Source organism: Bidens hawaiensis, unplaced genomic scaffold (genome assembly GCF_021521415.1).
Source record: "Bidens hawaiensis isolate Kalapana, Puna unplaced genomic scaffold, B.hawaiensis_p1.1 tig00021991_1, whole genome shotgun sequence".
Lineage (NCBI taxonomy): Eukaryota > Viridiplantae > Streptophyta > Magnoliopsida > Asterales > Asteraceae > Bidens > Bidens hawaiensis.
In genome coordinates this window covers 121,348-134,830 of record NW_027493404.1, presented here as the reverse complement: position 1 = coordinate 134,830, position 13,483 = coordinate 121,348, and positions in this window count along the sequence as shown.

Sequence of the window (13,483 nt, the reverse complement as noted above, 5' to 3'; positions counted from 1 at the left end):
CTAGACGAGACTTAGCGTTTACGCGTTGCTAAGGGGATAGTGACTCTGAGGTTATCGCTATTAGGGCTCAATGGTTCTTAATCAATAAATATCAAATTAGGAATTTATAGGATTGTAACAACCCAACTACCACGTCACAATAATATTGTCCGCTTTGGCCGGGACGTACCACCATCGCCTCACGGATTTGCTTTTGGTTGCCCAGGTGGTCACCCATCATCTTACTTCTCCCACCTGAGCACGCTTAACTGTGGAGTTCTCCTCTCATCCACTACCATTAAGCGCCCAAAACGCGTTATAATGGGGAAGGTATCCACCTCCTTATAAAGAAGGCTTAGTTCTCCTTCCCAACCGATGTGGGATGTCACAATCCACCCTCTTAGGGGTCCAGCGTCCTCGCGGGACCTGGCACCACCGGTCTGGCCCTGGCTTTGATACCACTTGTAACAACCCAGCTACCACCGAACCATAATATTGTCCGCTTTGGCCGGGACGTACCACCATCGCCTCACGGATTTGCTTTTGGTTGCCCAGGTGGTCACCCATCCTCTTACTTCTCCCACCTGGGCACGCTTAACTGTGGGGTTCTCTTCTTATCCACTACCATTAAGCCCCCGAAACGCGTTATAATGGGGAAGGTATCCACCTCCTTATAAAGAAGGCTTAGTTCTCCTTCCCAACCGATGTGGGATGTCACAAGGATGAAGTCCAATAATATATAAGAATAGCTCGTACGAACTTCATAGGACCATTCATCCATCAAATTTCACCGAGTGCATCTAATTAGTACCATCAACGAGTCCTTGGCTTATGGTAATTTGTCGAAACATTTTGCTTCGACTCTAGTTTTTCTAGCTCTCTTTGTCTGAGATGGGGTAGGTGTAGAATTGATTTTTGGACTTAAAATGCTTAATGCAACGGGGGGCTTGATTGGTTGTGTGGTTGGAAATAACTCTCACTTGGGCAACACAAAGAAGCACCCAAGCAGCTCTCATTGATTTTGCGATCGGCAGAAGTAATGCAAGGAGAAAAAAATCAGTCTGTTGTTTTGGCTGTTAAAGTGGTCAGCTATCATTGGTGTCGGGTTTAAGGAGACAAGAGAAACAAGTTTTTGTGGCTGGAAATTTCTCACACATCATAGAGTAGAATACAATTAAATCAAGAAATATAAAACCCTCTTTTGTGAACTCTTGTGATCGGACCAGCAAGCACCGAGTAAAAAATCAGTTTTTGCTTTTTGTTGAGCCAAGTGAAGAAGAAGAACAGCAAGGGTGATTCGGGACAGCAGCTAGGGTGGTTTCTCATCACTAGTTTCAGCCATAATTGATGGTAAAACATTCATAAACTTTACGTTTTTGTTAAAGATTCATACTCTTGTGATTTTGATCTTTAAAGTTGGATTGTTTTGCAATTAAGTTAGAGATTGAGTTGCTAGTGATTATCATTGGTTGTTGAATGATTTTAACTATGTTTGTGATGATTAAGATGGTGTTCACAATAAGATATACCTGCCATCCAAAAATCATGAGAGGCTAAACTTGTTAGTTCTACCTAGGTTTGATGAATATTGTTAGGTTTTAATAAGTAATATGGATTGTTTGATCATCATGAATTGATTTGTTAATGAATGTTTGGTTTAATATTGAATTAGTTTGTGTTTATTGGCTGGGATTTTGTTAATTATACTCATATACCCCTTGCTATGATTGATTGAATTAGTTTTGATTGATTATTGCTTGTTTGACTCTTTACTATGTGTTTAGAGATTGTTTGCGGGAAGTTCAACCGTAGGGTTTAGTTGGGTGTGTTAATTGATTGAATTCAAAGGGTAGGCACCTTCTTAGAGACCGAGAGGTGATCTAGCTTTCTTGAGCGAGCCTTAGTTGTGTCATTCTTAGATACCCGTGTCGAGAGATTATTGAATCCATTAGCTTGTTAGACCTTCAATAGTATTCTTACCTAGGTAGACGTTTTCTCCATTGCCAGTTAAGCTTCTAAGTTCCGTTAAGTGTTTCATTAAGTCTTGTTAAGTTAAGTCTTTTAATTTAGTTAAAGTAAGTTAGGTCAAGTAGTTAATTATTAAAAATCATTTAAAAAATATTATTCTTAGGAAGGTCTTGTCTAGGGTTTAGTGATCATAGGCGTTTTCACGTGTCCTTGTGTTCGATACTCGGACTTCTTAGGGCTACACTACTTTTGATCGGTACACTTGCCGGTTGTTTGTGGATTCATTAGGGGTTTCGTTTTACAAATTTAAAGCTTAGTTGTGAGTTACTTAGAAAGAGCATTCATTAGACACACATCAAGTTTTTAGCGCCGTTGCCGGGGACACGGTTTGAGGCGTATTGAGAACGACCCGAGTTGGGATTTACCTATTGTATTTTCGTATATTTTGATTAGATAAGTTATTTTAATTAGGTTAGTTTTAGTTTAATTCTATTTTTAATATTTTATTCTATTTTTATCTGGTGCCCGTGATCCTTTTCTTTTGAGTGTTCTTTACAGGAAATATGTTCGGACGACATGTTGGAACGCCATGGTGAAAAGTGTGTGGCGGAGATCACTGGGTACATGATGCTTATGGGCGAAGGAGGATAGAAACCGAGGCACGAAAGGCTGACTTCGAATCACTTAGGGTAGAACCTCCATACCGTTTCGCATATGATCTGATGGGGAAATTCTTTGGGTATACAAATTCATTGGGAAATATATTAGAGCCCACCATAGAATTGGAGGCAATAATGGACGATGTACTCCATTCTATTGTGAATGAATCGGTATATGTTCCACCTCCGAGTCAAAAGCTTATCGAACCCCTAAGTGAGATTGAGGATTCAAGAGTATGGGAAGAGATAGAGGAGGAGCATTTGTCCTCATTGGATAAAGAAAGTGGGGATCCATCCGACCATGAAACAGGGAAGTACTCTTTTACTAGCTCAATTGAATTTGATGATGAATTTGAGATCTCTAACCCTTCAAGTGCTTCTAATTATAATGATTATTTCGATACACTTGATACATCACACTTGTCTCGTGAGAATGATATGATTCAGGATTTAGAAGGAAAACATCAGAAGTCTGCACTGATTAAAGAGGCGAGTGTGGTTTTCTTGGATTTTGAGGGTTGTCATGAAGAGCCTGTGGAGGGTACCTCTATGGAAGTAGATGATATGCAATTTGACCCGGGTGGTGACATTGAAGGAATAGAAAGGTGTTGATGGGATTAAATATGCCAACTAAACATATGATGTTTAACCGATCCCATAAAACTAGAAGTTGCAAAGGGTTGCAATCGTCAAACGTTAACTACCTTGTTAATTCATTGTAGGATAAAGGTCACCTAACTACAATGTGAATTTAATGTTGGGTTATAGATTTTAATCATTAATTGTCTTAAAGACACAAAGGGTAATATCGGAAATACTAAAATTGAGCTTTGTTAAATTAAGTAGATGTCCGCAATCAACAATCCACCTAACGCAATTATCCCACCCGTGCAAAACTTATCACTAAGATCTATACTTGATAAGGATCGTCTGAACTATAACAATTTTATGGTTGGTATCAGAATTTGAGAATTGTAGGTGTAGGGTACGTCAAACCAGGTACGACCTTTTATTTATTACATAATGATATATGTTTATTACATTATTATTATTGTCTAGTAATTAGGCTCATTGGGCTGGGGGTTTGTGGAGGTAACCCCTAACCGGGCCTGGCCCAGTAAAGGTTAGGGTTCATGATGGTAGTCATGAAGTCCCTATATAAGGAGCCTTTATCATTCATTGAAATGACCTTCGCTTGACCCTTGGCTCCCACATATTTTTGTGTCTGTAAACAAGAGTTCATTCTCTTAGCAGTCACCTCCACTCCCCCACTTTTACATGACAGATCTGAGCAACCGGAGAAGAAGATCAAGGCGGTGGTTCGTTCATCTTGAAGACCGGGGAACTTGGACATGGGTCCGACCCGGATCCATTTCATGTTTATTCATTGGCGCCATCCGTGGGACACGACAACGAATTACTCTTTGTTTTTCGTCTCGGTTCTCAGATCTGTTCATAAAATATTCTAGATCTATGATTTTTCCTCTTAAGAAAAATCCAGATCTGAAAGTATACATGAAGAAATACCACCAAACTTTGGAAAAACCCTTAGATCTATGACTACACAATACATTTATGATTTATAGATCTGAGTATGTGTTAAAACCATCTTGATCTGAGACAATTCTCACTAAGATCTACTTTATTTTAGGGTTGAAAAATTCTTAGAAAGATGGTTATTTACAGATCTAAATCTGTAGATTGTGTGTGAAGGTAAAAAACAATAGGATCAACTTGAAAATAAGAAGTACAACTTGGATAGAACATAGTACTAACATGATGGTGTCCTAGATCTAAATCTGTAGATTGTGTGTGAAGGTAAACAACAATAGGATCAACTTGAAAATAAGAAGTACAACTTGAATAGAACATAGTACTAACATGATGGTGTCCTTGAGAGACATTATCTGAAAAAATAAAGCTATCACTGTACAATTCTAATTTCAAATATTTGTCTTATTTGAAGAATTTATTGGATCATCATCTTCTTAGAATACAGTGGGTCAGAGAAGCTTCTCTTTCATACGTTCCGGTAGTGACCATGGTGGGTTAATTTCGTCAAATATGCCAAAAACGGCTTCAGCGAACTCCGCCATAGCGGGTCACACGCGCGATCTCGGCGATTGGATTCTGCCATAGCATGCCGCATGCGCGCTCCTGGCGATTATACTTCGCCATAGCGGGCCACATGTCAACACTCCGGCGTCCGCACCGCGACCCGCGAGTCCTGCATTCCGCATACTCCGGCGTCCGCACCGCGACCCGCGAGTCTCGTGATCCGCATGTCAAGACTCCGGCGTCCACACCGTGACGCGAGTCTCGCGATCCGCATGTGAACACTACGGCGTCCGCACTGCGACCCGCGAGTCAGACCGCGTAACCCATCCGCGGTATACATGAGCGTCTTCCGCGGATTACATGAATAGCTTCCGCAAGCAAAGTTCCTGCGAGCCGCGATCAAAGCCTTAAGGGTCAACTTCAGCTTCCGCAAGCGGTGAGCAAAGTTCTCGCGAGGCGCGATCAAAGCTTTGAGGGTCAACTTCAGCTTCTGCTAACAAAAGCTTCCGTGAGCTGTAAGCAAAGTTCCCGCGAGGCGCGATCAAAGCCTTGAGGGTCAACTTCAGCTTCCGCGAGCCGTGATCAAAGTTCTTGCGAGGCGCGATCAAAGCCTTGAGGGTCAACTTTAGCTTCCGCAAGCAAAGCTTCCGCGAGGCGTGATCAAAGCCTTGAGTGTCAACTTCACACTCCGACGGATCCATCCCAATAGGCGCGGATCGTTACTGCCCGCTGCGTGGGTCAACACCACAGCGAAGAACAGTTCACCATGTTGCAACAACAAGCAAGCCTCTCAAATTTTCGAACTTTGATTGAGTTTTATTTCCGTCAAGTAAAACACAAGCATCTCAACATATATGTATATGCCTTGAGGTAGTTTGTGAAAGTGAAAGGCTCCATTTACGTGTATTGAATAAAGTGAAAAGCTACAGGTAGGGTATTGGATAAAGTGAAATGCTGCAAGCTTGTGATACAGTGATACTGAAAGCATTTCAAAATAAATCATGAGATTAATTTCTTAAGTTTTACAATAGCCCTTCAAAATTGAGTCTTATTTATTAAGGGTCCAAGTTGGCAAAATAAAATTGCATGGACCAACTCTGCTCACTCCGAGAAAAACAATGGCAGGCCAATTCAGGCTTTCGCTGGTCGCAAAGAAAGCTTCTGTGGGACAACCCCGACTTTTGCAGACCAAGTGAATGCTCCAAGAAAATCAATGGCGGGTCAACCTAAACTTCCGCGGGTCGAAAAGAAAGCTGTCAGCGGCTCAATCTTAACTTCCGCGGTTCATGCGAAAGCACGAAACAAAATTGACGGATCATTCATAGCCTCGACTAGCCGCATGCGCGTTCCGGCGATTCATGCCATAGCGGGCCGCATGCGCGCTAAGCGATAAATGTGGATCACTTGTGTGCTCCCGCATATTCACGACGAGCCATGCGCGTTCCGGCGGTTCACGCCATAGTGGGCCGCATGTCCGCTCAACGAAATAGTGTTTGATAACTTGTGAGCTTTCGTGGATCATGCAAAAGCTCTGGACAAAGTTACACTTCACCATGCAAAGTATAGTTTCAAGAGTAAAGTGTAATCTTTGACGCTCTAAAACACGTGAGGTAAGCACTCCCGCATGCACGTTTCGACGTGCTAAATTTGTCACTACAGCCGCATGCAGTTCCCAACATGTCAACTCTAGTTATCACGGATCACATACATGTTTCGGTGAGTAAACTCTGGCCATAGCGGACGCTAAAAAACAAATGACGGATAACTTGTAACGGTGTAATCTCATGCGTGCAAGAAAGATCCCAACTTCAGTCTCCACTTGCACATGTAAGCTCATCCGCATCCACCAATGAAGGGTCATATACGTGCTCCGCGGTCCGAATTCAGGCCCTGCGGGTTACATAAGCGCTAAGGGAGATTAACTTCAGCTCCCGCCACCCGCATGCGAGCTCCTGCGAACGACACCAATCATCGCGATCCGCATAGGCGACGCTCAGGCTGTTTAATTTCAATCCCGCGGGCCACGTGCAAAGCCTGAGGGATTAATTCCGGCTTACGCATGTCCCGAAAAGCCCCGGCGCTTCAACACCAAATTCCGTAAAATCTTCAAGTTCGCTAACTCACATAACAACATTCCGCCATTGTGAACTCTGTTATAAAGGGCCGCGTGCGGGCTCCAACGATTCAAAACAAAACACAGTGGGTCATCTCCGCATACATGCGAACCATTGGGGATCGCTTATGAGTACCGGCGTTGCAAATTCAGCCGCCGCGGACCACATCTCGCGCTCCGCATGTACTTCCTCATCCGTGTTTTGGAGTGTCAATACAAACAACCGCGGGCCTTATACGTTGTTACGGCGGGCCAACGATGACTACGACGGGTAATATACGCGGAATGGCATACTAACACCTGCCACCGCATACCACATACGTGCATTAAACATACCAGCCCGCATCCGTGGGCTCCATACTCATTCCGTGAGTCACTTGCCCGCTCCGGCGGGTTAACTCAATCTATTGCGGGTCAAAGTTTCCTTACGTACAAGCTTCCGCGGAACCGTTCTCATGTGGGTTAGTCTCATGCGGTTAATCACGACCTTACATGAAAAGTTTTTGCGGGTTAGTCATAACATTCCTCAGGTCTCATACACGATCTTGGCGGATCACTTATGAACATCGCGGGTCACAATCCGCGACGCCAAGATAACATCAGTTTCCGCTGTCACATGCGGAGGGTCACGTATACGAGCTAAGCAGACGCTTAGATGCGCCAAATGGGTGTCACCCGCGGATCACATACTTATTCCGGCGGTTCAAAGTCAGCCACCGCAGGCCACTTACATGCTCCTGCGTAATAGCAAAAATTAACACGGTGAGCCATACGCTCGTACCCGCGGGCGAAGCCAGCAACCGGGGATCACATACGATTCCCGACTAGAAACAAGCACTCTGCTGTATTTCACCGTCCTCGCCATGCTACTCTCCAGAGTTCTACGAAGACCTCTATCAAGAAGAAACATAAACACTACATAGGTAAACTTGAATAATAAATGGTCATGTAGCACGTGCTATGGAGGAAGTACGGAAACAAAAGTGGATTTAATTCTCAATTATCACAATAGTGCCTCAACTATTATGACATATTTATTTTGTTAACCAAGTTGGGGTTTGAACAATTGACATGTTACCCCCTCAAAGTTATTAAAAGTATAACAAAGGTTGGAGTCAACTATAGAGAGCATCACTCGTGTAAGAGGCGCGGAACACCTTTTGTCTTATGGAATGCTTTCTTCATCAGACGCTGTTGGTTCTCGAAAAAGTAAGTATCTCAAGAACCTTTAATTTTTTGTTTATATTGATTTTGTTCAAATAACGCACAAAATAAAAACAAAAGAAAAGGTTTGAGTGAATAAGATGTTCATTAAAAAGCGCATGAGTGCTCATGTCATGTCTTGACACGATTTTCATTTTTATTAATAAACTAATATTGGACACTAGTTTATGAAATGAAATGGAGTTGTCATAGAGTTTACTAATAAACGTAAGTATTACCAAATCTTTGAGACGATTATTAGTAAATTATGACAATGAGCAATTATCTAATCTAATATGACATCTTAAAACAACAAGTATCATTTTTGTGCATGATATAAAAATTTGTTTATATTCATCCGCGCATGTGATTGACATCATTAAAGTTTATTATTACAAGTTCAATGCTACGAACATTATTTAGCATCAATGAACTGGAGGACTATCGTGGTATATCATCACTACATTTGCGCGGTGGAAGACGTCCAAATAACAGGCTAATGCCAACGCCACGGCTATAGGCTAATGCCAACGCCAATGCTACAGGCTAATGCCAACGCTAGTGATACAGGCTAATGCCAACGCCACGGCTACAGGCTAATACCAACGTCAGTTCTAAATTAAAAGTTGGGATTCCTTATAAACCCATATGGCCACGCGCCGAATTAATGACATGCGGGTCATCTTATGATAAAAAGGCTCGCGCGCCAAAATAGCCATCATGATTTAAAGTAGACGCACATGCAAAAAAGGTCCGTATAGAAAGTATTGGTTCAAAAAAGCACTACTCCTCACTCATGGGCATTCCTCATAAGTCCAGCACTTCGCCAAACTGCTTGCATGCCCAAGAGAAGCACTGGACTGGGGGGACTTATAGGTGTAGGGTACGTCAAACCCAGTACGACCTTTTATTTATTACATAATGATATATATTTATTACATTATTATTATTGTCTACTAATTAGGCCCATTGGGCTGGGGGTTTGTGGAGGTAACCCCTAACCGGGCCTGGCCCAATAAAGGTTAGGGTTCATAATGATAGCCATGGAGTCCATATATAAAGAGCCTTTATCATTCAGTGAAAGGACCTTCGCTTGGACCCTTGGCTCCCACTTATTTTTGTGTCTGTAAACAAGAGTTCATTCTCTTAGTAGTCACCTCCACTCCCCCACTTTTACATGACAGATCTGAGCAACCGGAGAAGAAGATCAAGGCGGTGGTTCGTTCATCTTGAAGACCGGGGAACTTGGACATGGATCCGACCCGGATCCATTTCATGTTTCTTCAGTTCTCAAACAAGAACAGAAATCCTACATATTGGACGATCCTATTCCCGATGAACCAAACATTGACGATTTAGATACCTATAACGATTTGTGGAAATACACCGAGGATTCGGTGCAAGTTTCTTGCCTCATGTTGGGAACTATGATTCCCGAGATTCAATAGGATTTTGAACATCGTGGGGCATATGACATGATCACTCAACTTAAGGAAATGTTCCATACTCAAGCTAGGGTGAACGCTTCGAAATGGTTCGAGCGCTTCATGCATGTCATATGGAGGAAACCCAATAGGTTTCATCTTATATGCTTAAGATGAAAAGCCACATTGATCGACTCGAATGGCTAAATTGTCCCGTCTCAAAAGAGGTAGCCACGCATATGATCCTTATTGGCCTAACTAAAAGGTTTGAGACTTTTGTCATGAACTACAACATCAATGGATGGGACAAGAGCATTGGTGAGCTTCATGCAATGCTCAAAATGGCCGAAGCGGGAATGGGTAAAAAGGCTTTACCGGTTCTCACTATCAATGAAGGTGGCAATAGGAAGAGGCATAACCCGGAACCTAAGGCAAAGGTTGCCAAAGGTAAGGGACACGTTAAGGGCAAGTTCAAAGGAAGGCTAAAGCGGAACCAACCAAACCAAAGGAGAAGAAGCTAAAGGTTAGCTCGGAGGACCCGTGCTTTGGTTGTGGTGTGAAAGGACATTGGATGAGGAATTGTCCAACCTATCTCAATGAGTTGAAAGCAAAGAGGGATGCGGGGCAAACCTCGGGTACAACTTTCATGATCCATATTTAACTTAATTTTATTTCTTCTAACACATGGGTATTGGATACTGGATGTGGAACTCATATTTACAATTTGTTGCAGGAGTTCAAAAGAAATAAGCATTTCAAGAAAGGAGATACCAGTATCTTCATTGGCAATGGAGCAACGGTTTTAGTCGAAGCCCAAGGAGACTATATTTTGAAGCTTCCAGATGGTTTGGAAGTTGTTTTGAAAAACTTTTTGTATGCTCCTAGTTTGACTAGGAACATTATCTCCGTTTCTCTTTTAAGACAATATGGTTATGATTTAAAGTTTGTGAAGAATGGTATTTGTATTTTCATGAATAATGTCTTTTATTTTAAAGCAGTGCCGTCTTATGGCATTTATGAATTAGTTCATGATAACACATTATTTGATAACACATTGTACCAATCAAGCACCAAGAAACTTAAAATGGATTTGAGTAAGACTTATCTTTGGCATTGTCTCCTTGGTCACATAAACAAGGGTCGCATAAGTACACTTCAAAAGAATGGTCTTTTGGAATCAAATGATGATTCATTTGATAAGTGTGAATCTTGTTTACAAGTAAAGATGACCAAGGAACCCTTTAGTGGAACAAACGAAAGGGCAAAAACATATTAGGTATCATACATTCGGATGCATGTGGTCCTTTTAAGGCAATGACAAGGAATGGTGAAACATACTTCATTACCTTTATTGATGATTATAGTCGTTATGGGTATGTGTACTTGTTCAAACACAAAGATGAAGCCTTTGAAATGTTCAAAGTCTTCCAAAAAGAGTAGAAAATCAACTCAATATAACCATCAAAGTACTTCGTTCGGATAGAGGAGGTGAATACCTTAGTGATGCTTTTCAAGATCATCTTAGGAGTTGTGGAATCATCTCACAACTCACTCCACCTGGAACACCACAACATATTGGTGTGTCCGAAAGGAGGAATCAAACTCTATTGGATATGGTTCGATCTATGAGGGCTAGACGCACATTGGCTCTATCATTTTAGGGTTTCGCATTGCTCTCGGCAGCCTGTATTCTAAATATGGCACCATCCAAGAAAGTGGACAAGACACCTTTTGCAATATGGCATGGAAGGGTTCCATCATCATCATATTTGAAGGTATGGGGTTGTGAGGCTTATGTTTAGCACAACGCCAAAACAAACTTAAAAGCCGATCCACTAAGTGTATCTTTGTAGGGTATCCCAAAGACTCTATGGGATAATATTTCTACAACCCAACCGAGCAAAAGGTGTTCATTGCTTGAAAGGCTGAGTTCTTGGAGACTAAGTTCCTTATGGAAGGAACTAGAAGAACAGTGTACTCGAGGAGGATCGAGAACCACAAGACGATACTCGTTTGATTGATACTAGAACTCAACAAGAGGTTGTTGAGAATGATCAAATGGTTGATTAAGACACACAAAACGTTCGAAAATCTGGTAGAATTAGTAATGCACCCAAAAGATATGGATTTTTCATGGATGGATGTTATTTGGTAGCTTCGGATGAACCCACCACATACCACGATGCAATGGCACAATTCGATTGTGACAAATGGCTTGAAGCCATGAACGTTGAAATGCAATCCATCCATGACAACCATGTATGGGATTTGGTTGTACCACCTCTTAACTAACCGGTTGGAAGTAAGTGGGTTTTCAAAAGGAAAACCGATATGCATGGAAACTTGGATACTTATAAAGCAAGACTTGTAGCAAAAGGTTTTACTCAAACTCAAGGGGTTGATTATGATGAGACCTTTTCGCCCGTGGCAATGCTAAAGTCTATTAGGATATTATTTTCCATAGCCGCATATTATGACTATAAGAAAGCTAGTGGCAGCATCATTACTTTCCTAGTATTGTATGTTGATGACATACTTTTGTTTGGAAATGACATTCCAACCATGGAAGGTGTAAAAGCCTGGCTTGGGAGTTGTTTTTCCAATAAAGATCTTGGTGAAGCCGCCTATATTTTAAGAATAAATATCTATAGGGATAGATCAAGGAGGTTGATAGGTTTAAACCAAAGTGCATACATTGATAAAATCTTGAAAAGGTTCAAGATGACGAACTCTAAGAAAGGTTTGATACCTATTCAAAGAGGAACGATTTTGAGTGCGACTCAATGTCCAATCTCAAAGGATGAGCAAGAGAAAATGAAAGGAATCCCATACGCTTCGGCTATAGGATCCATCATGTATGCCATGATATGTACTAAAGATATGTTTCTAATATATAGCTCTGGTGAGGAGGAACTCGTTGTAAAGGGTTACACGGATGCAAGTTTCCAAACTGATCGAGATGATTATCGATCACAATCAGGATATGTTTTCGTTATGAATGGTGGGGCTGTCTCTTGGAAGAGCGCAAAACAAGATGTGGTAGCATTGTCCACCACTGAATCGGAATACATTGCCGACTCATTGGCAGCTCAAGAAGCCGCGTGGATAAGAAAGTTCATTGCCGATCTAGGGGTGGTCCATACCATTCGGGACCCTCTAGAGATCTTTTGTGACAACGAGGGTGCGATTACTTAAATCAAGGAACCCCGTGCACATCAAAAGACAATGCACATTGAGCGGAGATTCAACTACACAAGGGATGAAGTTGAAAAGGGAAATATATGTATTCGAAAAGTTCACACCAATCAAAACATTACGGATCCACTCACGAAGCTCATTGAAAGGCCGAAGCATGAGGGTCATACTTGCGCCTTAGGACTTCGATATTCTTGTGATTGGATTTGATCAATTTTGTATTTGGATATCGGAACAATTGTTATTAAGACTCATTCATAGTATTATGGTTTATGATTATGACTTTTGAGTTATGTTCCATTTTAGTATGTTTAAATCCGTGAATAAGTCAATTATTCTAAATGTTCGTAGTCGTTCATATTTGTGGGAACAAATATTAAGGTAAGATTATTATGAACTTGGATTGGTGGATATTCATAAGGTATGAATATAAAGCAAGGGTTTGCTACCAAAGTTCATAGATTTTTAGGGGATATAAATATTGGACTGACCCGCCCTCAAATATTACTACATGTAATCCTTGTGATTGTTGATCATAAGTTAATTTGAGTAAAGAAGAATATCATAGTATCCTCCGAACTGAGATACATATTGTGTCTTGATATTCACCAAATATTATGCTTTGACTTAGTTTTTCATTACTCTGAAACATGACGGTACATAAGGCTAAGATTAGGTATGGTATGAGGTGATTGTGAGAGACGTATGTAGTCAATAGAGGATTTGTCCCTCTTATTCGTTGAGAGTGACATGTCTAAGGCCTGCTAAGTTCAATCAACAATGAATGATCACTCTGTGTCTTTGGATTTGACATGACATATGTGGCAAAAGGCTAAATGATAGATTCACCTAAATCATTTCAAGTAAGGGAGTTGAAGGGTATG